The following is a 12779-nucleotide window of genomic DNA, read 5'->3' on the forward strand; positions in this document are numbered from 1 at the left end:
GTGTATGTCGAAAAGCAAGGTATTACTCACTCCAACATCATATCCTTCTTTGAGGCTCAAATGAAGAAGATTTGTAATTTAAGCTCCACTTCTTCTGAACCTCTCACGTATAAACAAGATAGGCTTCAAATGATATTTTTAAAACAGGCAATTAACCATCTTGTTCGAAAACAGCACATACATTTCCTCCCTGGTCAACAGCAGGAATCAATCGCCTCAAGCGAGTGAAAAGTCACATCATGCTTAGTGAAAAAAGAAAGGAGCTCGATGCGAAGTGGACAGGGCTGAGGGAAGTCGCAAGGGCCAAGGACTTGAGAAATTATTGGCACCTGATCGCTGAATATTGCGATTCAAGGCAGAGAGCTATACCGATACCGATTCCCGAAAAGGAATGGGTGGATTACATCTCTCTTTTATATAGAAATAATAGTCCAGTTTCTGCCATGTTGACTGATGGGGTTAAACCTGCATCTGCTGTTTTTACTGAATTTGGTCCCCTGTTAGGAAAGGAATTGGTAAAGTACATAAAGATTGCTAGATCTTCTGGCGCACAAGGGCCGGATGGTATCCCAATTGCACTAATCAAAAAGGAGCCAGAAGTATGGGGTGATTTTTTAGAGCCACTTTTTAAATATTGCTTCTTTATGAATAAAATCCCCCCCTCCCTCTCGTGGAAGGGGAGCATTATAGTACCCCTGTATAAAAAAGGACAAAAACGGTGCCAACTAGTTTTAGACAGATTGCCCTCCTGGATGCCTCAAGCAAATTATTTGCAAAAAGCATATTATGCCACTTACAACAATGGGTTTATGATCAGGATATCCTTCCACCGGAACAAGCCGGCTTTAGAAAGAACTATGGCACCTTAGATAATATAGCGGTTGTTCAGACAATTGTGGAGAAATATGTATTCACCCGAGGGATGCCAGTTTATAGAGCCTTTATTGATTTCTCCACGGCGTTTGACAAGTTGGACCGCCAGACCCTGTGGAGAAAACTTGTCTACCTCGAATTCCAGATCATCTCCTGGGTCTGATCATGGAATTGCATATTGACACCGGTTGCCAGGTTCTAATGGGAGGTTCGCGGGGGTTAACATGCAAAATTAGAACACATTGTGGGCTTAAGCAGGGTTGTCTACTAGCCCACTTTTATTTTCAGTGTATATCGCTGATCTCCCTGGCGCTTTGAACTTGATGAGAGGGGATGCTCCCATAATTGGTCGAATGTCAGTTGGGTCTTTATTGTACGCAGACGATGTTGCAATATTTGATTTAACACCTATTGGCCTGCAATGCCTTCTAGACATTTTAGACAAATATACAGAGGTTCAATTTTTAAAAATTAACATTGCAAAAAGAAAGATCTTGGTTTTTCGTAACGGGGGCTCAGAATAAAGAGATGTTTAAGATGGATGCTTGGTTTTGAAAAAATTTAATTGGTTTACTCGTATGTATATTTAGGGAAAGTTTTTTCCAACACAGGCCGAGACTTGGAGCATACTAAACATTGTATTAGTAAAGCTGTCTCCCAGGCAAGTGCATTAAACAGATTCTATAAAACTTGCGGGAGACGCCATTTTAGCCATGTCTTATCCGTTTTCAAGATTAAAATCCCACCCTCGTTAATATATGCTGCCGAGGTGGTGGACAGGAATTATTGGCTTTTGTTTGATAAGGCAGAAGGACGAATTATGCGACAAATCTGCAATTTAAATTCTCTGGCTGCCCCATATGTTCTGCCCATTAAATTTGGATTAGTCTCGTCCTTTATTTTAGCCCAGGCAGCAGTTCTTAGGTGGGGTAACTCTCTCTTCTTGGGGGAAGAGGGTACTCTTAGGGCTGCTCTGAGAACACAAATCTTTTGCACTCTAAAAGAACAATCCACGTTTTTTAGGGCCTTTTTATGTGCAATTGACAGTTTCGGTCTTAGTTTAACTCCCGTTTCTCCAATGCCTAAATCTAGTTAGAAACGCTTTTTAAAGAAATTCAGATCCCCTATCAGTTTGGCGAGAGACGCTGCTTTAAGTAAATCCAGGCCCAGTAATGTGGCGGTCAGTGGGAGTGCATTGGGGAATAAACCACAGCCTTATTTATCTTGGAATATCCCCCATGGGATTAGAAGGCTGATACTCCTACTGAGACTTAGGGCCAGATGTAGGAGCCGAAATACCGGTCGGTAACGGCCGATTTCAGCCGTTATCGACCGGTATTTAGTATTTGGCATGTAGGGGCCCTATTTTACCGATTCGGTAAATTTACCGAATCGGTAAAATACCGAATTGGTATTTTTACCGATTCGGTAACTTGCAGATGTAGGTGGGACTCATCTGAGTCACACAGACCTCACATAATCAGTATTTTACCACCCAATCCAATTGGGTGGTAAAATACCGAATCCAGGTGTGCATGCACATGTGTGCATGCACATCTGTGCCATGTGACACACAGACATGCCCTTAGGGCATGTCTGTATGCCACATGGCACATGTGCCTGAAATCGGGGTGCTGGAGGGTGTCAAAGTGACACCCCCTGCACCCTTGCAACATTCGGTATTTACCGAATTGGTAAATACTGATTCGGTAATGCCCATTGATTCCTATGGGCTTCAATGCCCATAGGAATCAATGGGCATTACCGAATCGGTATTCACTGATTCGGTAAATACCGATTCTTACAGAATCGGTAATTCAATTACCGATTCTACCTACATCTCCCCCCTTCTATTTTACCGATTCATAAATACCGAATCGGTAAAATTCGGTATTTATGAATCGGTAAAACAGAATTACCTACATCTGGCCCTAGATCTGCTGCCTTTAAGAGACGTCACTGGCATCTGGGATAAAACACCTAGACAGAAGAGAATTTGTGAATTTTGCCAGTTGCAAATCCAAGATCCAAATCATGTCTTATTTGTATGTTCAAAGCTGCAAAGTGGCAGGCGTGTATTTTTAAAACCAGTATTTATCAGATTTAATATGCACTCTGCTCAGGACGCACGTTCTCTGGCCTTGTCCACCCCGAATGAAATGGTTTGTTTTAATATATACCAATTTTTTAGAACATTTTTGCCTATTTATTAGAATTTTGTCTAGCAGTAGTACTCTGGTTCCGATTTAATATCAATTGGCTGGCTATTTAATTGTTTCGTGTATTCATAGCATCATTTGCACATTTCTTAGTATGTATATAAGAATTTTGATCGGTCGGTTATGTGATTGTTTTGCGTATTATAGCATTATTTGCACATTTTTCACTATGTTTGATATAATGTTATAGTAATGTATAAGGAAGGAATTTTGTATTGTATGCAACATTTGTCTTTTTAAATTGTTGGTGTATTTTTGTGGACCTCCGTAGGAGTTCCAAAACAAAATAAATAAATAAATTGGAAATTGGAATCTGAGAACAGCAAAAAATGGAATCGGAAAATGTTATCTAATTCTAAATGTAAGTTGAGTAGCTAAAAGTATAATCTTATAATTTCAGTGATATATTATCATTAAATAACAGTTACTTTTTCTTCTTTATAGTAGGTACTGTTAAAGTTTGAGAAAAGTTTAATGCTGTTTATGACAATACTACTCTAAAATATTTTTATTGTGTAATGTATCTAAATTACTTCAAAGGTTAGAATACATAATATAATATGAATGATAATGTTATGTTATTCGAGATTTGTTAAGCGCACGGGCACCCAGAGGTTTCATGGCGCTAGTGGTGCGAAATGATGGTAAACAATAACCTAACTGTGCGCTTGCTTGAATAACCAGGTCTTCAGTGCGCCCCTGAATTCCGTCAGATTAGTGCATCTCCAGAGTGACAAGGGAAAAGAGTTCCAGATCTTTGGGGCCAAATAAGCAAATCGACATCAGCCAAGACGTTTCTTTTTAAAGAAGGGCAAGGTGAGGATGGACATGTGGGCAGAGCGGAGATTACGAGTCGGTTCATGTTTGTTTATGAGATGGTTAATAAACTTAGGGCTTTTTCCATGGAGGGCCTTAAAGGCCAAGCAGCCTACTTTGAAAGTTACCCGTTGGGCTATAGGTAGCCAGTGAAGAGTGGCCAGCAGTGATTTTGCCGAGCTCCTGCCGTTGCTTTTAAAGATTAGTCTGGCCGCCTGATTTTGCACGATTTGCAGGCGTTTAGACAGAGCCAGGGGGAGGCCTAAATAAATGGAATTGGAAAAATCTAATCGGGAGAGGACCAAGGCGATTACCACCTGGATGAGGGCAGAGTGCGTGAGCAGATGAGCAATTTTCTTAATCTTCCGTAGCTGGAAGAAACTAGATGAGATCACCGTTCCCACCTGACTTTTCAGTGAGAGATCGGAGTTGAGGGTAATCCCGAGGCTTTTCACCGAAAGAGAGGGAGACGGGGGAGATCCCATTGATGACGGCCAGAAGTGAGGGCCCCAGCTGGTTGCGCTTTTACCCGCGAGTACCAGCTCGGTCTTTCCAGGGTTAAGTTTTAGGTGGTTCACCTTCATCCACCCTTGAATGTGCAGCATAGTGGCCTGAAATTCCTTGACGGAGTCTGTTGAGTTTAGTGGGAATATAAGCTGCAGGTCGTCCACATAATTGTATATTGTAACCTTCCTGTTTTTTAGAGAGTGCAATAGGGGTTTGAGGTACAGATTGAACAGGAGGGGGGAAAATGAATAGCCCTGCGGAACGCCGCAGGTGGTGGAAAGTTTGGGCGCCGTGAAGTTCTCAAGCTTGACTGCCTGGAATCGGTCATTCAGAAAGGACTTGACCCAGCCGAGGGCCGCGCCTCGTAGGCCGGCTTGTTCGACACGGTGTAATAAGATGGTATGATCCACCGTGCCGAACGCTGCCGACAAGTCCTTTAGCTTCAAGGCCTGATGTATGCCCTTATTGGCATTAGACCTCATTGTGTCCAGGACGGCGAGGATCACCGCCTCGGTAGAGTGCGCCTGGCGAAAGCCGGCTTGGTTGGGCTCCAGGTAGTCAGATGTCTCTCTAAAATTAGAGCTACAACTGGCCGCATAGGCTTCTAGAATCTTTGCACCAAAAGGGAGGAGGGATATGGGCCGGTAGTTCGATAGATTAGATGAGTCGGCACCTGGTTATTTAATTAATGGGACCAGCGTAGCGTTTTTAAACGAGTTGGGGACTATACCCTGCAATAGGGACTCATTCAGGAGGGGGAGTATTACTCGGGGGAGTGTAGAATAAACTTCCTTTAGTACATGCGGGGGACAGGGGTCGTTGGGAGACCCAGACTTTACGCGATTCATCAACTCAGCTAACCTGGATTGGTCTATGGGATGGATAGCCTCGAGTTCGTAGGGGTTTCTGCAGATATCCACTCTGTCCGCCGTGGTAGAGCTGGTCTGAATACTTTCTTTTATAATGGCGATCTAGTCATTAAGCTGATTGCACATCATTTGAGAGGGGGGTTGAGAGGGGGAGGTTCTAACATCATTACATAGGTCATTTACGACCCTGAAGACTTCTCTGGATTTGTTTTGGGCATTGGAGATTTTTTCAGAGAAAAAAACTGCCTTAGCAGATAGGATAGAGTTCTTAAACTTCCTGCGGGCAGATGTATATGATGATCTATCTTCATCAGAGTACCCGTGTCTCCATTTTCACTCCAATTGGCGCAATTCTAGTTTTTGTTTTTTTAGGTCTGCGGTAAACCACCTGTGGGCGTCCATGCGGCGAGTACGTGAGAACTTGGTTAGTGGAATGTGCTCGTTGCAGGCAGCCAAGAGCCAATCATTGAGATCTTTATCCATAATGTTAATGTCTGGGGAAGATGCTGGGATGGAATTAGTCAAGGTGGACAGAAATTCTTGGTTATTTAATGAGCTCCATTTCCTTACTAGCCCCCCTGCGGAAACGGGGGCCTTTGAATGGCCGTAAAAGGTAATGGAGAATTGCAGTAGGTGATGATCAGACCATATGCAAGGCATTGTCGTCGGGGTGGATAATGGGACATTATACGACCAAATCTGGTCCAAGATGTGTCCCTTTTCATGGGTGGGGGTCAGGACTGATTGAGAAAAGTTCATATGGGAGAGAAGCTCAAAAAGTTCTGTGGCCTGGGGTCCTGCTTCCGGGTCATTGTACCAATAATTCAAATCCCCAATCAACATAACCTTATCGTAATTAACGACTAGGCTGTCCATTTGCTCAGTCAGAGAAACTGGGAATGTAGGCATAGATTTAGGTGGGCGATAGATCAATACCAGCACCATAGTTCCCTTGTCTGTATCAGATTTAATTACAAGATTTTCAGTGTCTGGTAGGTCCAAGGAAGGTAAGGTGGTGAACGTGTGGTCTTTATGGATAATGGCGGCGACGCCACCCCCAGGCTTTCCTGGTTCTCTGTTTGCTAACAATATGTAATAGTCTGCCGGTAGAGCTGTAAGGATATCCGGAAGGGAGTCCGCAGTGAGCCAGGTTTCAGAGAATAGTATGTCTGGTGTATCCGAGTTAAGCAATAAGAAGATGTGTAGTTGGTGTTTTACCAGAGATCTGGTGTTAAGGTATAGGCAGCGAAGTGTCAAGGCGTTAGGACTTAGAGTAGATCTAGTGAAGTTAGAACCTTGAGGCGTGGTAGAAGAGGTCATCTGCATAAGGTGGAGAGGATAGATGTTATTGGCCTTTAGGCAGGTGCGTGAGGCGGGATCGAGGTAGGGAGAGCCAGAGTGCTGCAGAGATCGGAGTTCAAGGGAGGTGTAGCTGTAATTTTCTCCATTCTGCCTAGTCCCTAGGCCCAGCCAGGCTCGGACGGGCGCAGACGGGCTTGCCTTAGGCGCGCCTTCGGTGCGCAAACGGCGTGCCCGCTGCGCGTCCTTGACAGGCACTTGATTTTAAGGGGAAAGGGGGGCGTGGACTAGCGATAGTGGGCGTGGCTTAGGCGTGGCCCGGGGAGATGGCGGCAAAAAGAAATGAGCCCCGCGTCAGCGCTGAAATCCGCTGCACGGGGAAGCCCAGAAGGTGCCCTCTCACCGGATCAAGTGCCACGGGGAATGGTGAGTTTAAAACACAAAGTATCACAATAACAGGTTAAAAACAAGTGGCAACCATTCTCCCGGCTTTCCGCCTCAGGAGTGTAGGTGTTCTCTGAGCGCGCTCGCAGTCAGCGTGACTTATATACGTCAGAGTAAGGGGCGTGGCCTAGCGATAGTGGGCGTGGCCCGGGGAGATGGCGGCAAAAAGAAATGAGCCCCGCGTCAGCGCTGAAATCCGCTGCACGGGGAAGCCCAGAAGATGCCCTGTCACCGGATCAAGTGCCAGGGGGAATGGTGAGTTTAAAACACAAAGTATCACAATAACAGGTTAAAAGCAGTGGCAACGATTCTCCCGGCTTTCCGCCTCAGGAGTGTAGGTGTTCTCTGAGCGAGTTCGCAGTCAGCGCGACTTATATACGTCAGAGTAAGGGGCGTGGCCTAGCAATAGTGGGCGTGGCTTGGGCGTGTCCCGGGGAGATGGCGGCAAAAGAAATGAGCCCGGCGTCAGTGCTGAAATCCGCTGCACGGGGAAGCCCAGAAGGTGTCCTGTCACCGGATCAAGTGCAAGGGGGAATGGTGAGTTTAAAACACAAAGTATCACAATAACAGGTTAAAAGCAGGGCCAAGGATTCTCCCGGCTTTCCGCCTCAGGATTGTAGGTGTTCTCTGAGCGCGCTCGCAGTCAGCGCGACTTATATATGTCAGAGTAGGGGGCATGGCCTAGCGATAGTGGGCGTGGCTTGGGCGTGGCCCGGGGGGATGGCGGCAAAAAGAAATGAGCTCCGCGTCAGCGCTGAAATACGCAGCACGGGGAAGCCCAGAAGGTGCCCTGTCACCGGATCAAGTGCCAGGGGGAATGGTGAGTTTAAAACACAAAGTATCACAATAACAGGTTGAAAGCAGTGGCAACGATTCTCCCGGCTTTCTGCCTCAGGAGTGTAGGTATAATGTGAAAAAAAATGTAACGCTTAATTATATGTTATGTGTTTCTAATATAAATAATGTTGATCCTTTAGACTACTTGAAAATTAACATTATGTTGCTCATGTAATCAAGCAGGCAGTTATCCTTTCATCTAGACACTACCCATTCACTTATGCATTCTCTGAAGCACAAGTTTCACACTAATAGCACAGTCATTACCCTGGTATTCTTTATTTTACACAGGCACTACCCATGCACTCATGTAATCATTCAGGCACTACTCTTGCATGCATCCAATGACCCAGGGATTATTCTTGCAGTGATCCTTTTACTCAGGCACTACCCATGCATTGATCTAATCACCCAGATATTACTCTTGTGCTCATGAAGTCACTCAGGCACTACCAATACACTCATCTAATTACACAGGCACTACCCCTGCACTCATGCAATCATCCAAGCACTTCTGATGCACTTATGCAATCACTCAGGTACTTTTCTTGCACTCAAGCATTCTCTGAAACACTACCTATGCACTAATTGATTAACTCAGGTGCTACACATGAACTCATATATTCAGTCAGGCACTAACCATGCAGTCATCCAATGACTCTGGGATTATTCTTACAGTCATTGTCATACTCAGGCACTACCCATGCACTGATCCAATCACCCAAGCAGTACCCCTGCACTCATGCAATCACTCATGCACTACTCTTGCGCTCATCCAATGACCCAGGGATTACTCTTGCAGTGATCCTTTTACTCAGGCACTATCCATGCATTGATCTAAGAACCCAGACATTACTCTTGCACTCATGAGGTCACTCAGGCACTACCTATGCACTCATCTAATCACCTAGGCACTTCCCCTGCACTGATGCAATCACTCAGGTACTACTGATGCACCTATGCAATCACTCAGGCACCACTCTTGCACTCAACCATTCCCTCAAACATTACCTATGCACCCACTGATTCACTCAGGTGCTACACGTGCACTCATATATTCAGTCAGGCTCAAACCATGCAGTCATCCAATGACCCAGGGATTACTCTTCCAGTCATTGTCTTACTCAGGCACAACTCATGCACATATCCAAACACCCAAGTAATAGCCCTGCACTCATGCAATCACTCAGACAGTACCCACACAGTCATCCAATCCCCCAGGCTCTATTTTTGCATTCAAACAGTCACAGAGGCAGTACCTGTACACTCATCCATTCACTCACACACTACCCCTACACTCATGCAATCACCCAGACACTACCCATGTACTCATGCAATAACTTAAACACTACCTATACAGCTATGCAATCACTCAGCCACTACTCTTGTACTCAACCATTCAATCAGGCACTACCCATGCACTAATCCATTCCCTCAGGCACTACCCATGCACTCTTCAAATGTCCAAGGAATTACTCTTGCAGTCATCATTTTACTCACGCAGTACCCAATGCACTGATCTAATCACTCTAATGGTACTCTTGCACTCCTGAAGTCATGCAGGCACCACCCATGCACTGTTGCAATCACTCAGACAGAATCCCTGCACTTATGGAAACCCCAAGGCACTGTCCATGCTCTCATGTAATCACTCTGGTACTACTCTTGCACTCAACCATTCACTCAGACACTACCTATGCACTCATCCATTCTCCAAGGCACTATCCATGCACTCACCCAATGATCCAGCAACTAAAGTTGGATCAATCCATTCAGTCACACAGCTCTAATGGACTCATCCATTCAATAAAGCACTACCCATACACTAATGCAAAGACACTATTTATGGCACTCAACCATTCATTCAGACTATACCCATACACTCATCTATTCTTCCAGGCAGTACCTATGCACTCATGCAATGACAGAGGGATTACTCTTGCACTCATCTTTTCACTCACGCACTACCCATGCACTGATCCAATCACCCAGATAGTACCCGTGCAGTCATGCAATTCCTCTCACACTACTCTTGCACTCAACCATTTACTCAGGAACTAATGAGGGACTCATTCATTCTCTCAGGCACTACCCATGCATTCATCCAATGACCGAAGCATTACCCTTGTACACACCTTACACTCAGGAACTTCCCATACACTCATCCAATCACCCAGGTATTTCCTCTGCACTCAAGCAACAACCCAGATACTACTCATGCACTTATTCAATCACTCAAGAACTATTCTTAAATTCAACCCTTGACTCAGGAACTACCCATGCATTCACCCATTCTCCCAGGCACTACCCATGCACTCATCCAATGACCCAGGGATTACTCTTGGAGCCATTCTTTTACTCAGGCACTACCCATACACAGATCTAAGCACCTAGACATTACCCATGTACTCATGCAATCATCCAGGCAGTACTTTTAAACTCAACCATTCACTCAGGCACTACTCATGCACTCTTCCATTCAGTCAGGCACTATCTATGCACTCATCCAATGACCCAGGCATTACTCTTGTACCCATCCTTCTACTCAAGCACTAGTCATACACTCTTCCAATCAGCCAGACACTATCCCTTCACTCATGCAATCACCCAGGCACTACCCATGCACTCATGTAATAACTCAGGCACTACATTTGCACTCAACCATTCACTTAGGAACTACCCATGCACTCATCGATTCACTCAAGCACTACCTAAGCACTCATCCAATGACACATGCATTACCTTTGCATCAATACTTTTACTCAGGCATTGCCCATACACTCATCCAATTACCCAGGCACTACCACTGCACTCATGCAATCATGCAGACACTACCCATCCACTCATGCAAACACTCAGGAACTACTCCTGCACTCAACCATTCCCTCAAAACACTACCTATGCACCCATGCATGTAGCCAATGACACAGACACTTCCTAATTTTTTTAAATTCATTTATAAAGTTTTATATAGTGCAAACTTGATACTAGAGAGTATCAGAGCGCTTTACAGATTAGTTAAATAAGTAGAAAATAGATAACCCAGAAACATAAATGATGACGATGTCCATTGCAATCAGGAGTGGGACAGTGAGTTATAAACTACTACTTAGATGGTGTGCAATCCCTGGTTAGAGAACATCAGGTCAGATCAATATCCAAAGAATGAGTAGGTGGGTTCAGGGTAGAGATTTGTTCAGTAAAAGCAGTGCTGCTGTGGGGTGACGAGAGAGAGCTCCGTGGCCAGGACCAGACACCATGCCCCTCCCCCAGGTGAACGGGGGATTTAAAAACTGATCGTGTTTCCCGCTCCACGGGAAACGCTTTGTGCTGCTGTGGGGTGACGAGAGAGAGCTCCCAGGCCAGTACCGGACACCTTGCCCCTCCCCCAGGTGAACGAGGGATTTAAAAACTGCTCGCGCTTTCTGCTCTGCGGGAAACGCTTTGTGCTGCTGTGGGGTGACGAGAGAGAGCTCCGTGGCCAGGACCGGACACCTTACCCCTCCCCCAGGTGAACGGAGGCATTAAAAACTGCTTATGTTTCCCACTCCGCGGGAAACACTTCGTGCTTCTGTGGGGTGACGAGAGAGAGCTCCGTGGCCAGGACCGAACACCTTGCCCCTCCCCCAGGTGAACGAGGGCTTTAAAAACTGCTCCTGTTTCCTGCTCCGTGGGAAATGCTTCGTGCTGCTGTGGGGTGTCGAGAGAGAGCTCCGTGGCCAGGACCGGACACCCTGCCCCTCCCCCTGGTGACCGGAAGGACTTAAAAATGTAGCTCTCCCCGCCTCGCGGGACGCGCGCAGACGCACATGGGCGTGCACCGGGCAAAGCACGGGCCAAGGACGGGCCCGTCCTCACCAGGAAGAGGCATTGCAGGGCCCCCCCTCTTTCCCTTGGTCTACGAGACATATGGACAAAGGTACTGTTTGCTGTAATCAGCCCGGGTTGAAGTGGTCACACATTTGAGTTTTTGTTTTTTAAAGACTACTGTTTGCTCGGGGGTTTAGTGCAATTGATCAACAACTTGGGGTCTGTGCTACCCTTATCCGAACCTACCTACTCTACATTGCAATATACAATGGGAAAAAGGAAGTCAATGGAGGGGGGGGACACTTTTAACCAAAAGAGGGAAAAAACCTAAGAAAGTATCCCACACGGCTAGCAATTGTGTCTTAACAAGGATTGCAGCTATTGTAAACGAATGTGAAGAAGTTTTGGGGGCCAGTAATGCAATCAATCCAGCTGTTAATAGTAACTCACTTGATGATGCAATAGCTCGGTCACATAGAAGAGTAATCCCTTCAATTTTTAGCAAGAAAATACCTCAAAAGCCTACCATCAGTGAAGCACATAGATCAGCGGAGGGAACTCTAGTGACCTCTTCCCCAGTGCAAAATGAAAGTGAAACATCAGGAGCCACCACCAATCCAGCTGTTAATAACAACTCACTTGATGATGTGATAGCTCGGTCACATAGAAGAGTAATCCCTTCAATTTTTAGCAAGAAAATACCTCAAAAGCCTACCATTGGTGAAGTACATAGATCAGCAGAGGGAACTCTAGTGACCTCTTCCCCAGTGCAAAATGAAAGTGAAACATCAGGAGCCACCACCAAAGGGATTCTACATGATTGCATATCAAAGATCCAATCCCGTGTACAAACAGATTTGCAGTCTTAGAATCCATCAATGAGGGCAGCACAGTTACTATCCTGAGCACAGATAATGCTGTAGAACCCCCTGTCAGCACAGCAATCTGTAGCTCTTGTGATTCCTACAATAATGCCCTCCAACAAAGAGCAGAATTTCTTGAAAGAGAATTAGCTTCCCTGAGAGAGAAGGTGGACGCGCTTAGGAATATACAAACTGATATTTCTGCCTCTTCCTCACCATCTAATTCCAGCAGTATGTATAGA

The sequence above is a fragment of the Lissotriton vulgaris genome, chromosome 8 (assembly GCF_964263255.1).
Source record: "Lissotriton vulgaris chromosome 8, aLisVul1.2, whole genome shotgun sequence".
Taxonomy (NCBI): Eukaryota; Metazoa; Chordata; class Amphibia; order Caudata; family Salamandridae; genus Lissotriton; species Lissotriton vulgaris.